This window comes from Saccostrea cucullata, unplaced genomic scaffold (genome assembly GCF_032062105.1).
Source record: "Saccostrea cucullata isolate Sc308-1 unplaced genomic scaffold, CSIRO_AGI_Scuc_v1 ctg4795, whole genome shotgun sequence".
Classification (NCBI taxonomy): Eukaryota; Metazoa; Mollusca; class Bivalvia; order Ostreida; family Ostreidae; genus Saccostrea; species Saccostrea cuccullata.
In genome coordinates, this window is record NW_026930636.1 from 27,803 (window position 1) to 43,612 (window position 15,810).

Below are 15,810 nucleotides of genomic sequence, written 5' to 3' on the forward strand. Positions count from 1 at the left end.
CCGGGAACCTTCCCTCCTTTAAAAAGTATTATTTTTACATTTCAAAAAGTTCATCAATATTCAAACCAAAACCCAATTCGTGGGACAAGGGTTTTTGTAAACTGGAATACCTTTTAAAATAAGAAGTACCCAACCTTTTAAACAAACCCGGTTTAAGATTTCCAAAAGGGAAAATTGTCATTTTTTTTTTGCTTCCCTCTCCCAACTCTTTTCCAAAAAATGGGGTTTATGTGCTTTCATTAAAAAACCCCAGTAAAATTTTTTTTTTTTTTTTTTTTTTTTCTTTTTCAAAAAAAAATTCTTTTAAAAACCTAAATTTTTTTCTTTATTTGGGAAGGGGGTTTTAAAAATCAGATAATTCTTTTTTAAAAAAAACCTTATTTCCCCCAAACATGGGTTTTACCCAATTGTTAAAAAACTAAAACCAAAAAAACCCCAATGGAAAAAAATTGTTTTATCCGGCCCTTTTGAAACCCCTTGAAAAGAACGCGTTGATTGGGAAAAACCCGAAAAAAGATTTAGGTAACTAAAAGCAAAAAATTAAGGGCCGGAAAAAGTGTGTTTTATTTTTAAAAATTTAAATTTAAAAAAGGCCCCTTTTTATTTAAATTTTTTTAAACCTTTTAAATTTTTATGAAAAATAATATGCCCCAAAAAAATTTAAAAAATTTAAGAGTTTTTTTTAAACTTTTTTTTTATTAAAAGGGGCAAGCAAACCAAATCGGGGCCCAAAACTAACCCCAGTGACAATATCCAAACTTTTTTTTTCTTTCCCCGGGAATTTTTGCCCCTTTGGTTTGGAAGCAACAAAAATTTGGGCCCCCAAAAAAGAAAACAAGGGACTTTTGGAAACATACAAATGGCAAACCCTCCTAAATTTCCCGTTTAAAAACCCTTTTGCCCACCCTAAATTTTTCTCCCTTTTTTAAAAGAAAGAAAGTTTTTTTAAAAAATGGTACTTTTAAATTTTTATTAAAATTTTTTTCTTGTTTTTTTTATTTTAAAATTTTCCCAAAAAGAATGGAATTTTGGGTTGGCATAAACCTTTGCGTTCAGGTTTTCATGTGTATGAGGAGGAATGGAATTTTTTGATGCATAAAAGAGCAAGAAATGTACTACATATAATTATTTGTAAATTTTAATTGACCAAAAACAATATTTAGATACTAGAATCAATATCACTGCTGAGAGTTGATTTAAATTGAACCCGTGTTCCTTTTACACCAATGTGATTTATATATGTATATATATAAATGAACATTTATTTTGCATTAATATAAAAAAAATAATCACTAATTGTTTTTCCTATCATATGCATTAGGATACATGTATAAGAACCTTAGTCCTATGTTGATACCCCATAAAAGCATCAATCATGCATCAGAAAAATGTGTCAAGGGGATATATGTGCATTTTATTCAGGGTGTGCAATTAGCATCGCCCGACGCCCGGGGCTACCACTTTTTGGGGTCGGGCTAGTGATTTTCTGCATGGAGGTAGCCCGTCGGGCTAGTAAAAATTATAACTACACACGCAATACATGAAAAGCACAACCTGTATTTTCAATCGTTTATGCTATCAAATTCCCAACCAATGAAAATTTTTCTGACAACATGCTCCTACTCTCAATAAATCTTCATAATCATATCTGTTTTGCAGCACTACCTGACTTATTTACTTCCAAAAACGATCGTTTTTTCCTAACCCGAATTTCCTCTATTCTTTTCTTTTATGGAAAATACATGCAGATATCTCAAATTATATACGATCACTCAATCAACTGAAAGATAAGTGTTTTATGACTCACATAAAATATATTTATAGTGTATTTAATGGTTTAAGACAATGGTTGAAAACAAAATGATTTAAATTTCATTCTAAATGAGCTAGTGCAATGTTCAGAAAAAGGGAAGATAATTCATTTAAATTCATTTTAATCTTCTTTCATTATAATTTATACATGATTTAATTTCATAGTGAGAGTTAAAGTTTAATTTCAAAAAGAATGACCTCAGTACCCTGACTTTTTCAACAATTAATTTCTTTTCAACAAATAGTTTTTTTTATTTTAATTTTTGCACCTATATTTGGGCTAGTAACTTTTCACTTGGGACTAGTAACTTTATAGCTGCCACTAGCCCGTGGGCTAGTAATTGATTTTTCTAATTGCACACCCCTGTTATTAGTATCATCTTCAATACAACCCTGCAGAAAGGCATTATAATGTCTATGCAACCTTTTAATCAAGCATTTGGACTATCCTGACAGCATATACATGTACATGTACTGTCATCCTCCCTCCCATCAGTAACTCTGATCAGAACATCCATTTCCTGAAGCTCATCTTCAAAATTTGATATAAACAAGGAAAATGAAATATAAATAACTTGCTGCAAGTTTCTATGGTAACATTCTATAAAAAGATCAACTAGTGATGAAACGATTGTCACTGACAATCAATTTTGACAAAAAATGAGCGAATCTGTCTAAATGTACTAAATGAGCAGGCTTAAAATAAGCTTTATATTTGAAGCTCAGCCATATTACATTTGAGGATTTGTGTACCGGTAATTATTTTTTTTCCTCGATTGAAGCTCAACTTTTCTAGACATCTTATTATACTAAAATTACTATAAAATTATTTTGATAGCAATTTAAATAACAGATACGATACGGAAACATAATAATAAGAAACTTAGTTGATCTTAGTTGACATATTTTGTCTTTTAGATTTTGACACTGATTGGAAACAGTCCAATGAGGAGCTTGAGGTCAATATCAGATTGGATTTTCTGAGTATGGGGGTCAAAGAGCCAGATGACATTGATGTCACATTCAGCGATAATGACGTTGTCATAGGATTTCCAAGTATGCATTAAACTTTATAATTTATATACTTGATTGAATGAATAAACATGCATTTACTTTTTGATGTAGAAGATTGAAGTTGATTAATATTTTTTTTTTTAATAAAGATGTCTTCTTTACTAATTTTACTGTATGAGAAATTTCCTCAGTCATTATACATGTTATATTTGAAATGTTCATATTTGATTCAATTAAGTTAAAACTGCTATAAAATCTCTTGTGATGAAATAGAACCTATAGTATGTTTTTTTTATTCCAAATTATCTGTTACATGTAGTTTTTTTTTTTTTTTACATTTTAAAAGTAATGTGTGGGACAACAATTAATAGACGGTATAGAATGAGAAGTTTTGTTATAACTATTAGGTGGGAAGAAATGGACCTGTGACTTCTGTCATCCTGTGCTTGGAGAAAAGTGTAAAGTTCAAATTAAAAAACACAAGGTCATCCTCAAGGTTAAAAAGAGAGAACCAGGCATTTGGAAAGATTTAATGGTGAGTATTCAGTGTGTAAATGTCTTGTACATCATTCATTTCATATTGTAAATTACAATTCAGATTTAGATTAGTAAGTTTCATATTTTTAGCTCACCTGAGCTGAAAGCTCAAGTGAGCTTTTCTGATCACATTTTGTCCGGCGTCCGTCTGTCTGTCCGTCTGTCTGTCCATCTGTCTGTCCAGCTGTCTGTCTGTCCATCTGTCTGTAAACTTTTCACATTTTCGACTTCTTCTCAAGAACCGCTGGGCCAATTTCAACCAAACTTGCCACAAAGTATCCTTGGGTGAAGGGGATTCAAGTTTGTTCAAATGAAGGGCCACGCCTTCAAATGAAGGGCCACGCCCTCATTCAAGGGGAGATAATTGGGAATTAATGAAAATTTGGTGGCATATTTTAAAAATCTTCTTCTCACGAACCACAGTGCCAGGAAAGATGAAACTTATGGGGAAGCATGCTCAGGTAGTGTAGATTCGAGTTTGTTCAAATCATGACCCCCGGGGGTAGGGCGGGGCCAAAATGGCCGACCAAAGTTTTACATAGAAATATATAGGAAAATTCTTTAAAAATCTTCTTCTCAAGAATGACAAAGCCATAATTGATCATATTTATATGGAAGCATGCTCAGGTAGTGTAGATTCAAGTTACATAGAAATATATAGGAAAATTCTTTAAAAATCAAGAATGACAAAGCCATAATTGATCATATTTATATGGAAGCATGCTCAGGTAGTGTAGATTCAAGTTTGTTTAAATCATGAGGGCGGGGCCAAAATGGCCGACCAAAGTTTTACATAGAAATATATAGGAAAATTCTTTAAAAATCTTCTTCTCAAGAATGACGAAGCCATGATTGATCATATTTATATGGAAGCATGCTCAGGTAGTGTAGATTCAAGTTTGTTCAAATCATGACCCCCGGGGGTAGGGCGGGGCCAAAATGGCCGACCAAAGTTTTACATAGAAATATATAGGAAAATTCTTTAAAAATCTTCTTCTCAAGAATGACAAAGCCATAATTGATCATATTTATATGGAAGCAGGCTCAGGTAGTGTAGATTCAAGTTTGTTCAAATCATGACCCCCGGGGGTAGGGCGGGGCCAAAATGGCCGACCAAAGTTTTACATAGAAATATATAGGAAAATTCTTTAAAAATCTTCTTCTCAAGAATGACAAAGCCATAATTGATCATATTTCAGGGGATGACAAATCCCATTTCCCGATGCCCGGGGCTAGTGAATTTTAGGAGTGGGCAAGTGAAATTTTATCAACCACTTGCCCGTGGGCAAGTGCCATAAAAAATAAATCAATATGTTAGCCATAGATTTAAAGCTGGGTATAGAGGCTTGCATGATCTACTCAGTCTTTTTTTTAAAAATATTTATAAATACAGTATTATTTAGTTTATGGTAGGGCAAGCAAAAATTCACGTAGGGCAAGTGAATTTTGACCATGTACTTGCCCGTGGACAAGTGCCTTAAAAATCTATTTGTCAGCCCCTGTATTTATATGGAAGCATGCTCAGGTAGTGTAGATTCAAGTTTGTTCAAATCATGACCCCCGGGGGTAGGGCGGGGCCAAAATGGCCGACCAAAGTTTTACATAGAAATATATAGGAAAATTCTTTAAAAATCTTCTTCTCAAGAATGACAAAGCCATAATTGATCATATTTATATGGAAGCATGCTCAGGTAGTGTAGATTCAAGTTTGTTCAAATCATGACCCCCGGGGTAGGGCGGGGCCAAAATGGCCGACCAAAGTTTTATACATAAATATATAGGAAAATTCTTTAAAAATCTTCTTCTCAAGAATGACGAAGCCATAATTGATCATATTTATATGGAAGCATGCTCAAGTAGTGTAGATTCAAATTTGTTCAAATCATGACCCCCAGCGGTAGGGCAGGGCCAAAATGGCCGACTAAAGTTTTTAAAGAGATATATAGGAAAATTCTTTAAAAATCATTTTATAAAAAATAGCAAATCCATGATTGGTCATTGGACTACTTTTGGATTTAAACTTTACAATAAAAAGCCACTTTCTACTTTTTCCTACTCTTAGTGCTCAGGTGAGCGATGTGGCCCATGGGCCTCTTGTTTTCTTTTCTCTGCTCAAACAAGTATAAAGCTGAAAAATTTTTGTTTTACCTAACAATATATTTCCATTTATAAACTGCAATGATTGTTAAAGATGTAGATAAACAGAGATGCCTTGGGGGTAAAACAAAGATTAATGATAAACCTGTACCTTTTTATTTACAGGCCTCTCCTTTGGAAGCGTCTAAGTCTGACTTCAGTTGTGATTCACCAGATTCACCTTTGAGTTCCCCCTCAGGGTCCTCAGAACTGTTTGACCCCCTACGCAGTGTGACCTCTATGTCTGTTACTTCTCAAACAGAGGACACTGACAGTGGGGTTCAAACAGGGGACAGAGAAGGAGAAAAAGATGGTAAAATTTTAATTTTTCAAAAAAGTTAATATCTTTCCTAAAAATTTATTTGTATAAATTATTAAAATTTTATAGAAAAAGAATTCCAGGTGAACTTAATTTTCTCATTGCATTACTAATGAACCTTGTGTGGGGCATTCACATCCTCTGGACATATTTCTGATTTGTTTGAAATAATTAGAAATTATTAACATAAAATCATTAATTAGTTTTTGTTATTTTAAATGTTAAAAAACAAATATCAAATAGGAAAAAATATTTCTCTTGAACATGTTTACAGTATCTTTAAATATATTTAATTCACTAATAAGAAAATTTAAAATCTATTTTTTTCCAGAACCTGTTTATGATCTGAATCATGTAAAACATGATTATATAGAAAAGGTAAGATTGAAACATTATAGACAACACACTCTGTGCACAATTAAATCATTGAATGTTATTTCTTAAAAGCTCTTCATATACTTCCTACTTATGGTAAATACAAATGTACATTGTATAAAGTACAAAGTAATCTGTCATGGCCCAATTCAACGAGATTTTTCTTAAAGCTATTTAAAGATCAGTGCTATTTCAGAATCTACTTCTTGAATTTTTTTTTTTTAAATTAATCACTAAATGTGCCTTGAATTTGATGTTTATGAATAAAAAAAAAAATGATGAATTTTATTCATAAAGAAAGAGGGCATACAAGGCGTTGACAATGCCCCACACTGATATTACATGTTTCTCAATTTCCAAAATTGACAGAAAAATTATATTTTTCTGAAATCATGTTCCCAGTAATGTCATCTTCAAAACATTTTATTATTTTATTTTACTACGTGACTTATCATTTGACAATCTTTTTTCATATCTAGTGAAAAATGAGTGTACTAGCGCTATAAAAATGAATTTTGAACATGAATGGGTCAAGTCTTCATTCTTCGTTAATGCTTAAATGATGGAAATGTAAATATGAAATCTATTTCATTTGTCCAAAAATGGAATCTGAACCCATTCTATATGAAAATCGCACATTTCCGAAAAAATGTACACTTCAATAAACCCGTTCATTTAAATCACACTGACAGACATTGATAACACATGCAATTCCGTAGTATAGTGGTTAACATGTTTGGTCTTGCATCAAACCCTGCGCTGTGGAGATACATGTAGTTTAAATCATACATGAAATTTAAATTTAGAATTGAGAAATGTCTTTTCTCAGAGTGGGGGATTGTCCTCACCTTGTAGGCCTCCATTATTTGGTAGTACAAATGTATATTGGAGAAAGCTTTAATGATTATGTCATATCATCACTTAAATTTTCTTTGTGTTCATGATATGAAGTTTTACAAGTGGAATTTTTAAAAAAGAAAAATGGGTTTATCATAAAAATTACAGCACTCTCAACATTTCCACATATATACATGCAGTATTCCTATGTAAAATTTGATCAACCATTGTGCCCCCACCTTCTCTTGGGGTCATACCGGATAATTTAAACAGAGTCTACACCACCTAAGATGCTTCCACATAAATATAACTAATTTTAACTTTACTGCTCTTTTACGTTTTAATTCATAGGTAGAACTGATATCCCATTGTAGCCTCAACCTAGCACCTGGGTTTGAATAACTTAATGTATATATGTTGCATTGTAGTGATTATATATGTTTCTTCTCTCTTACAGGATTTCCTGTTCACGTTACATGTGTATGTTAAGGAAATGAAGAAAGATTATGTTAAAGTTTTGTGTGAGCCCAGGAATCTAACTGTCCAATTTCAGACATTGTGAGTAAAGACTGAAATACAATACAGTAATGTGTAATTTCAATGTTTAAGCGTTCAAAATGGCAGACACCAGGTCTGTTAAGATAATGAACACTTTATCAAGATTACAAATAAATGCATCATTCTTTACTTTAAAAAGAATGAGTCCTTTCATGGAATTTTACTTACAACAAGCTAAAAATGAATTCAGAGAAAATTTCTCAGATTTTGTGCGGAAGTAAATTTCTATACGTGTAATAAAATACAATGCAAGTTAAATCTAGAAGCTTAGAGCACCCTACTACTTGCACCTTTTTCCTGTTTTTCAGAGATCAGAAATTTTTACAGTTACACCCAGGGACAACTGATGAAACAACGTTTGTCTGGAAAGTCAACTTAAAGTAAGTATCAATTTTCCTGTTACTGTGATGGTAACTCTAGCATTTTATGAAATTTAACTGAACAGGGCATTAATTTTAAGTGTAAAAATTGGTAAATAGTAATATCAAGATATTTTTAAACATGTTCATATACATGTAGATGAATTCATACATCAGCACTCTCAGTTAAAAAAGGCTGAAGTTGATAATTTATTGAATGGTTACAGTAACATACAGTCATCAAGGGTCCAGGTGATGTTTAAAGCACTTCCAACTGAAACTGTCAAATTCTGATTTTTCAGAAATTTGGAGGGCCAAAAAAGCAACTAAGTTAACTTTGCTCTTTGTAGGCATTGCATATACATGTTTAACTATACAATTGCAATCTTTTCTCAACAGAGGAGAGATTTTACCAGACAAGTGTGTACATCGGGTGACAGGAACTATGCTAGAGGTCAAAATGTTTAAAATCAAGCAGGAACGATGGAGTTCACTGGAGCCAAGTCAACACAAAGGTTAGCAACAACCACTAAATCAAACAAAATTTTTTTTTTTCCTTAATTTTCATAAAGAAAATATCTGGAAGTTTAATAAATTTAGAAAAATACAAATATTGAGATGATTTCCTTAGATATTTTTTGTGTCTATGTAAATAGGTATGTTTCTGATATAGCTGATGATGCATTACAATGAGATTTTGCTATAAATTTTAGCTACAGCCACCACCGATTCTACCACAGTGAGATCTGATGGATGGATTTCTACAGGTAAAAATAAACCCCCCTCCACCACCACCACCACTAACACTGAATCCCCCACCACGGGTCAGGTGTCATTTGATGAACTGGCAGAAGTGGGCGTGTCCAAGAAGTCAGATGTTGAGATGGATAACAAATCGTCAGAAATGGGAGCCACTGGTGTCAGTAAAGATACTTATGTCCAGGTGAGACTAGAGCTCAGCTAGACCTTTCATGTAGAGACGAATTTGAACAAATGAAAGGAGATACATGTAATTTGTTAGTTTGAATAAAAAGATTTTTTATACAGTGTATTGTTTAATGAGAAATCAATTTTAACAATTGCAGATAAAAGTTTGTAATGAAATTGATTGTGTCATTGTGCCATTAAATATTAAAAATATGAAATATACATGTAGTTTAATTTGTGTGAATGACATATTTACTTCTTAACATAATAATAATATGCATACACTATGGTATTTAAGTTTTCCCTGTCCATTGTAGAAGCCTACTTGTAAAGTCTCACCTATGAACAAGAACCTGATGGAACAGTGTGTGCGGCCGGGAATGACAGGGCTGGATAATCTGGGCAATACCTGCTTCATGAACAGCGTACTGCAAGCATTATCCAACACCACAGAATTCAGGGATTTCTTTCTACGTAATTATCTATATTTTGAAAGATTTATAAATTTTATCTAAAAAATCAAAAGCAAGGGAAGCTGGGTGGCTTTTTTTTTTTTTTTTTTTTTTTTTTTTATCTTTGATAAATTTGCTTCAAACAATGGATGATTGTTCCAGTGTGTGATTTGATTTTACCATATTTAAAAGTTTAACAAAGAGTAAAATGAATACTTGGTTAAATCCACACAAAGCAGCTCATAGTACATTTTTTGATGAAGCTCAGAGGCAATTGGGTCAATAAAATTTAAGTTCCATAGGATGATCATAGTGAATGACAGCCGTATCTTCAGAACATCTAGGATATTTTATGAAATTTTAAATCAGAAGTCTATTTTAGGTATTGAAAGTTGATAAAGAAGCTAAATGGAAAGGTAATAAATAAATAAATAACCTTTTGATTGTATTTTTAGAATCCAGGTACCAGAATGACATCAACACAGATAATCCCCTTGGAATGGGAGGCAAGCTAGCTGTCTCGTATGCGGTTCTACTTAAAATGTTGTGGTCAGGCACCCACTATTCTTATGCTCCCTCCAAACTGAAGGTACAACCTGCCACACATTATGCTCTTTAGTGAAATCAAGGAATTCTTTTGATTATTAAAATATGGATGTTAAAGAATTTCTGTATCAAGATTACAAATTTCTGTATCAAGATTACATGTGTATTCCGATATTCAGTTCTTTACCCAAAAGTTAAGCAGAATATCTAGTGCAGCCTTAACACAATTAATTTAAAGTTTATGAAAGAATAGTTTTGATTGTCCTACTGTGTTACAGAGTACATGTATCTTTAATTACCTTTGATTTGTTTGTAGAGTTTAATTGCACAGAAGGCCAGCCAGTTTAATGGATTTGCCCAGCATGATGCTCAGGAATTCATGGCATTCTTTCTTGATGGTCTTCATGAGGTGTGTATGATAAATTGATTTATCTCAGAGAGAGAAAGTCATAGTTTTTGGTAGCTTGTCTTATTAGGATTATTCATCTTTCATGTAAATAATCAGTACAGTGTACATGTATTTGTGATTGAACTTCTATGACAGCAATTTTTTTTTTTTTTTTTTGCTTATTATGAAAAAAATAGGCTTGGGCAAATGCAGAGTTTTTGCATCTTGCAAAAATGGTTTCACTTATCCCCACCATTCTCTTCAAAAAAAAGTGAATACACCTTCTGAATACAAGATTTAACATTACTTTTTTTACACAGGACCTAAACAGGATTAAGGATAAGCCTTACACAGAAACAGTGGACTCGGATGGGAGGCCAGATGAGGTCTGTATTCAGCGATTTTTTTCCACCCACTGGGAAATTTAAGGGTCCGGTACCGGTTCAATTGGGAAAAATAACATTAAAGAAAAACAGGAGAATTTTCTCTAATTTATGCAAATGCAACATATATTGCGTTTATTCCAAATTAATTACCTATTACTCCTTGTTTTAAAGAATAAGCAACAAGTACTTGTTGTTTTTTATATTGTACGTCCCATGTTTTCACATTGTCATGCTTTCGATCTATCAAAATGCATGACACTAAGCTGTCTAAAACCACAGGTCCCACCAAATTCCGACTTTTTCTACTTTCGATTTCAGCGGAAGTGAAACAATTAGTCAGTTTGTACAATGTTTCATTTAACAAAAAATATGATGTTGTCATAGTCTGTTGCATCACAGTTGAATTGGGAATTTTTAGTCACAGAATTGGGAAAAATTAATGTTTTTTGGCATTGGGAACAGTGCCTTTTATCGGTACCAGTTATATAAGGAAAAAAAAACGCTGGTGTTTGTTTACATTCCACTTCTTGAATTAACCTTAAAAACATGCATGCAAGAATTTTTCAATTGTCTTACAAATATCTGACACCTGTGTTATCTGTTCTGCTGAATCCCAACATTTATTGTCATTCCCAGTTTATTTACATTTTCTTTGTACAATCCAACACCCTAGTCTGTTTTGAGACAGAATTTGTATTCAAGTGCATGTTGGTTTAGACAGTTTTCTCTTTATTTTGAATTTGTTCATTGAAGGTCAGCCATACAAATGTATAATGTATAATTATTGAAATTTTTATGTTTTAGGTAGTAGCAGATGAAGCATGGGAAATGTACAAGAAAAGAAATGACTCCTTCATTGTGGATCTCTTTCAAGGACAGTACAAGTCAAAACTCACCTGCCCTATCTGCGGAAAGGTAGGTGACCTTTTCTCCATTCTTCTTATTCCTTGTTGAAATAGATGACAGAGCTTCTATTCTTGATGATGGACAGTTGAGTTGTCATATTTTCCCATTATTTTTAGATCTCTATAACCTTTGACCCCTTTTTATACCTGTCACTTCCTCTTCCTAAGAAGAAGCGCTTGTTACCTGTGATATTTATGTGGAAGGATCCTTATAAGAAGCCAGTGCAAGTAAGACTTCATTTCAAATTGAGACTAGATAAAAAACATATCTATCAACCAAAAAAAATTGTCGTGTAGGAAGGATACTGCAGTTGATTTGTGCTATTTAATGACATAAAGCTGTCTTGTAATGCCACCTTAATGTTATTCTTTAAATACATATCTCTATTGTAGCTGGTTCTGAGGCTGCCTAAGGAATGTACGACAGAAGTCTTGAAAGAAGAGGCTTCAAAAAAGACAGGAGTGAAACCATCAGCTGTAAGTTATTTACATGTGAAAGATCTATTATGTACTTAAATTATGATCGGAGACAAAAAGAAATGAGATTAAAGATTTTCTGAACATTTTAAATGCAGATGAGAGTATATGAAACATACAAAGGGAAGATCTACAAATTTTATGGGAAAGGTACAGATCTGAGTGCAGTCCAGTCAAATGACACAATATTAATGTAAGTATTTCTTAGGGTCTGCGAGACAAATTTATTCCATGAATCAAGTAAGATGCCTAATGCTGCGAAATAAGTAAGACATATAATGAATAAGTAAGGTGAACAATGTAATTGAGCATACAGTAAAACACGGTTATAGGGAAAGCGCTTAAAATGAAATGCACTGATAGTGAAGTTATTTTCATTTCCCCATGACTTTTAAAATAAATTGTTAAATAAATGGATACGTCGAATTACACTTATAATTAAGCAATATTGTCTGTACCTTGCACTTCGTTATAAGCATGTTTTAATGTACATATATCAAGTACTGTTAATACTTGGACTTTGGGACGTTGATCTAATTCTGTTTTACAGATCTGAGGTTTTGACAGAAGACATTGCTGGAGAACCTGTACACGAGATATACGTCGTTCAAGTAAGCTGCACTTTCGAAATAAGTTTTAAAGAAGTTAAAAGGAATTTGCGACTGATGCTTTAATACATATCTTTAAAATTGACACAATCTCCTTTGATAAAATGGTAAAGTTGGAGCTATGTATTCAGTTTTGTTACTTTGAATAAGAATTTGATTTTGCCAAACAGAAACAAATAAATTTCTATTATTATTTATTTTTTGTTAACAGAGAACAATAATGCCAAACCAGGTTCCCACGAGATGTTCCTCTTGTCGTCGCCCGTGCCCCGATGGCTCTAAACTTAAGAGGTGTACCAAGTGTTTTAAAGTGGGATACTGTGACCAGTAAGTGTGATGTAATGTCTGAGTGTACTGAGTGGGGAATGAAAAGATCAATACAGCTGACATATTATAGTACAGTATGTCTGGTAGTTTTGGAGATTTGAAGAAGTGTATTTGTAGAATTTAAAAAAAAATTGCCAAAAAATTAAGTGCCAGCATTTCCAAAAATCTTTCAGAGTTATTTTAATAGAGTGGTCAGTTGTTTCTGTACTTATTATGAAAACATATAAATGCTTGCAATAAATCTTTAATATATATGCAATGTATGCAAAATTTAAATCCATATACAAAATTGTTCCTTGTGACATCAGTAGAGATAAAAAAGAGTGCACATCTACATGCATCTCTTGAATTAAAAGTCTTGTTTAAAGAAAAGGATAATTTGATCCTAAGTCATTAGAGCAAGCTCCAAGCTTTGACAAAAGTTGACCAGCTCAAGAAAAAAAGATTAAACTTGAATTTAGAATTAATATTACATGTACAGTATTAATGAGAAACCCAGTAAAAAAAGATTTGGTAGCCAGTATTAACAATAAAAGTACTTGAATTTTACTAGACATCCTTCATGTATATTGAATATGTTTATAAATGGTGGGTTTAGCTATTGAAATGCACTGAGTTTGTACTTATTTTATGGAAATTACAGCACATGTCAGAAGAACCATTGGATGTTACATAAGAACCAGTGTAACATGATCCCCGAGCCTGTGGGTTCTCCGTTCATCGTCAGCATTCCAGAGTCCAGGGCCACCTTCTCACGGCTCAGCACACTGATGGAGGCCTATGCCAGGTATTTTGTAGTATTCTGTGTTTTTTATCAAGAAAAGACAAAAGATTCACTCTGCTTGCTTCAAAATACATATAATTAAGGTTTCTTTAAAGTTATTCTATTAAGAGTTAGCTTTTTTTCTGAAGAAAATAGTTACATACAATTTATGTTCCATCATTAAAGAAGCACAAAATAGAATATTATTACTATGCACTAGTATCTGGTATAATAAAATGATGGATATCTTGCTTTTCCGTATAATGTATAATGGTCACATAATATTTTTGGCACTGTTGATATTAATTTTTTTTTAATTCATCCATTTAAGGTACTCAGTAGATGTATTCCAGCCCCCTGTCAAGACAGAACACAAGATCCATTCCTCAGGCATGAGCAGTAGTAGTAGCCAATCAAGTGGAAGCATCAACAGTCTGGACAGCCAATCATCTTGTAGCAGTTCCTGTACCATCACAGCAGAACAAGGACCCACAGAGGATAAGGTGGATTTTTTCATCGGTGATACAAACCTAGTGAGATGCTAATACAGATAGATGTAGCATACAGATTGTCTTAGGATTATTCTTTGATTTTTCCCTTTTGTTTATTTGTCATGGGTTCTTTTATGAATTATAGGATAAAAGAATCTTAATCTATTATGACATGCATGTATGACTTTAAGAGGTTTTTATGTGGAAGAATTAGTTTTTAGAAGAAATTTTTAGAACTTAACTCAGAAAGGTACCCCACAATAGATTTCCAAAATTGTAACCACAATTTATTTACCATGTATTGCACAGAAACCCCTTTTGCTTCTGATCATGTCTGAGAAAAAATTCGTTAGAAGTTTGTATAAGATATGTAACAGTAAAGAAGCGTGTTTTGAATTACAATTATGAATCATTTTTATGCAAAAGAATTCAATGGTACTTATGCTGAAATGGTTTTTATTATCTCTACAGTGAGCAGCCATAATGTTTAATAAAATGTACAGAGCTCTGATTGGTTCCTTTCATTAATATCTGCTTAGCTTGCTGAGTAAACTAAACCTTGTGTTTCAGTCTTTGGACCTGAGCGAGGGTAAGATGAGCACGGACAACAGTTACTCCAGTCTGCAGATGGGGAACGTGAGTGATGGATCCTCCACCAGTATCGGCGCAAGGCTGGGAGTATCTCCTCCCTGGACTCGGCAGGTAGCGGGAGCGGATCCCAGTCCTCTCCTGTATCGGGGGACATGGATATCAGTAGTGACTTGAGGGAGAGTCCAGAGGATGGGGACCAGGGGAATTCACCAGAGTCAGCCTCCTTCAAGACTCCCAATCTACCAGAGTTTTCATCTTTTAAGATGCCTAAAACGTAATTATTGTGTGTACTGGTAGAGATTTTTATCCCGGGCCTGTTCACTAATGCATGTTAATAGATCCTGTAGGTGCTGGGATTGAATGCTTGCTGAATATGTACATGTACTTATAGCTTTTTAAAATTCTTTGAATATCATGAAAAGAAATTATACTTTTATTTCATGATTTAAGACACCAAACATATATTGATTTGAATTCATAGCAAAACCTGAATTTGGAACTAAAAATGTTTTACAAAAGCAAGATGTGGTATGTTTTGCAGCAATGAACAAGATCAGTTTGGAAAATCCTCTTCTGACAATGAAACTGACTGAGAGAAGACCAAAACTGTTCCCACCAAGCAAGTCTTAGGCATCAAGTCAGACGAGATGGAGAGATCAAAGCCCCTGTTTTACATGAAACCTGTCAATCAAGATGGGGTGGGGATCCGGGGACCTGAGGGGGAGAGGCTGGAGGATTTAGGTAGGAATCAGTCACAGCCGTAACGGGTTAAAGGAATTAATACATGTATAGTGTAGACAACAGTTCTATACACTCTTTATACATGTTGGTAGTGTGTCGGTAGCTACAGATGGATATTATTTATATTTACAGGAGATGAACCTCTAGATCTTACTTATAAACAGTTTCTCTATTGACTGGAAGAATCATGAGAAATTTGATTCCTATGTTTTGGTACAAACCAAAGATATGGTGGGGTTAGCCAGACAGAGAGGAATTAAG

At 33.3% G+C, this 15,810-nt stretch overlaps 1 pseudogene; it reads left to right on the forward strand.

The window, feature by feature from the left end:
• The first annotated feature begins 1,490 nt into the window (after positions 1–1,490).
• On the forward strand, positions 1,491–15,549 carry LOC134229379 (ubiquitin carboxyl-terminal hydrolase 19-like; annotated as a pseudogene).
• The last annotated feature ends 261 nt before the right edge of the window (positions 15,550–15,810 follow it).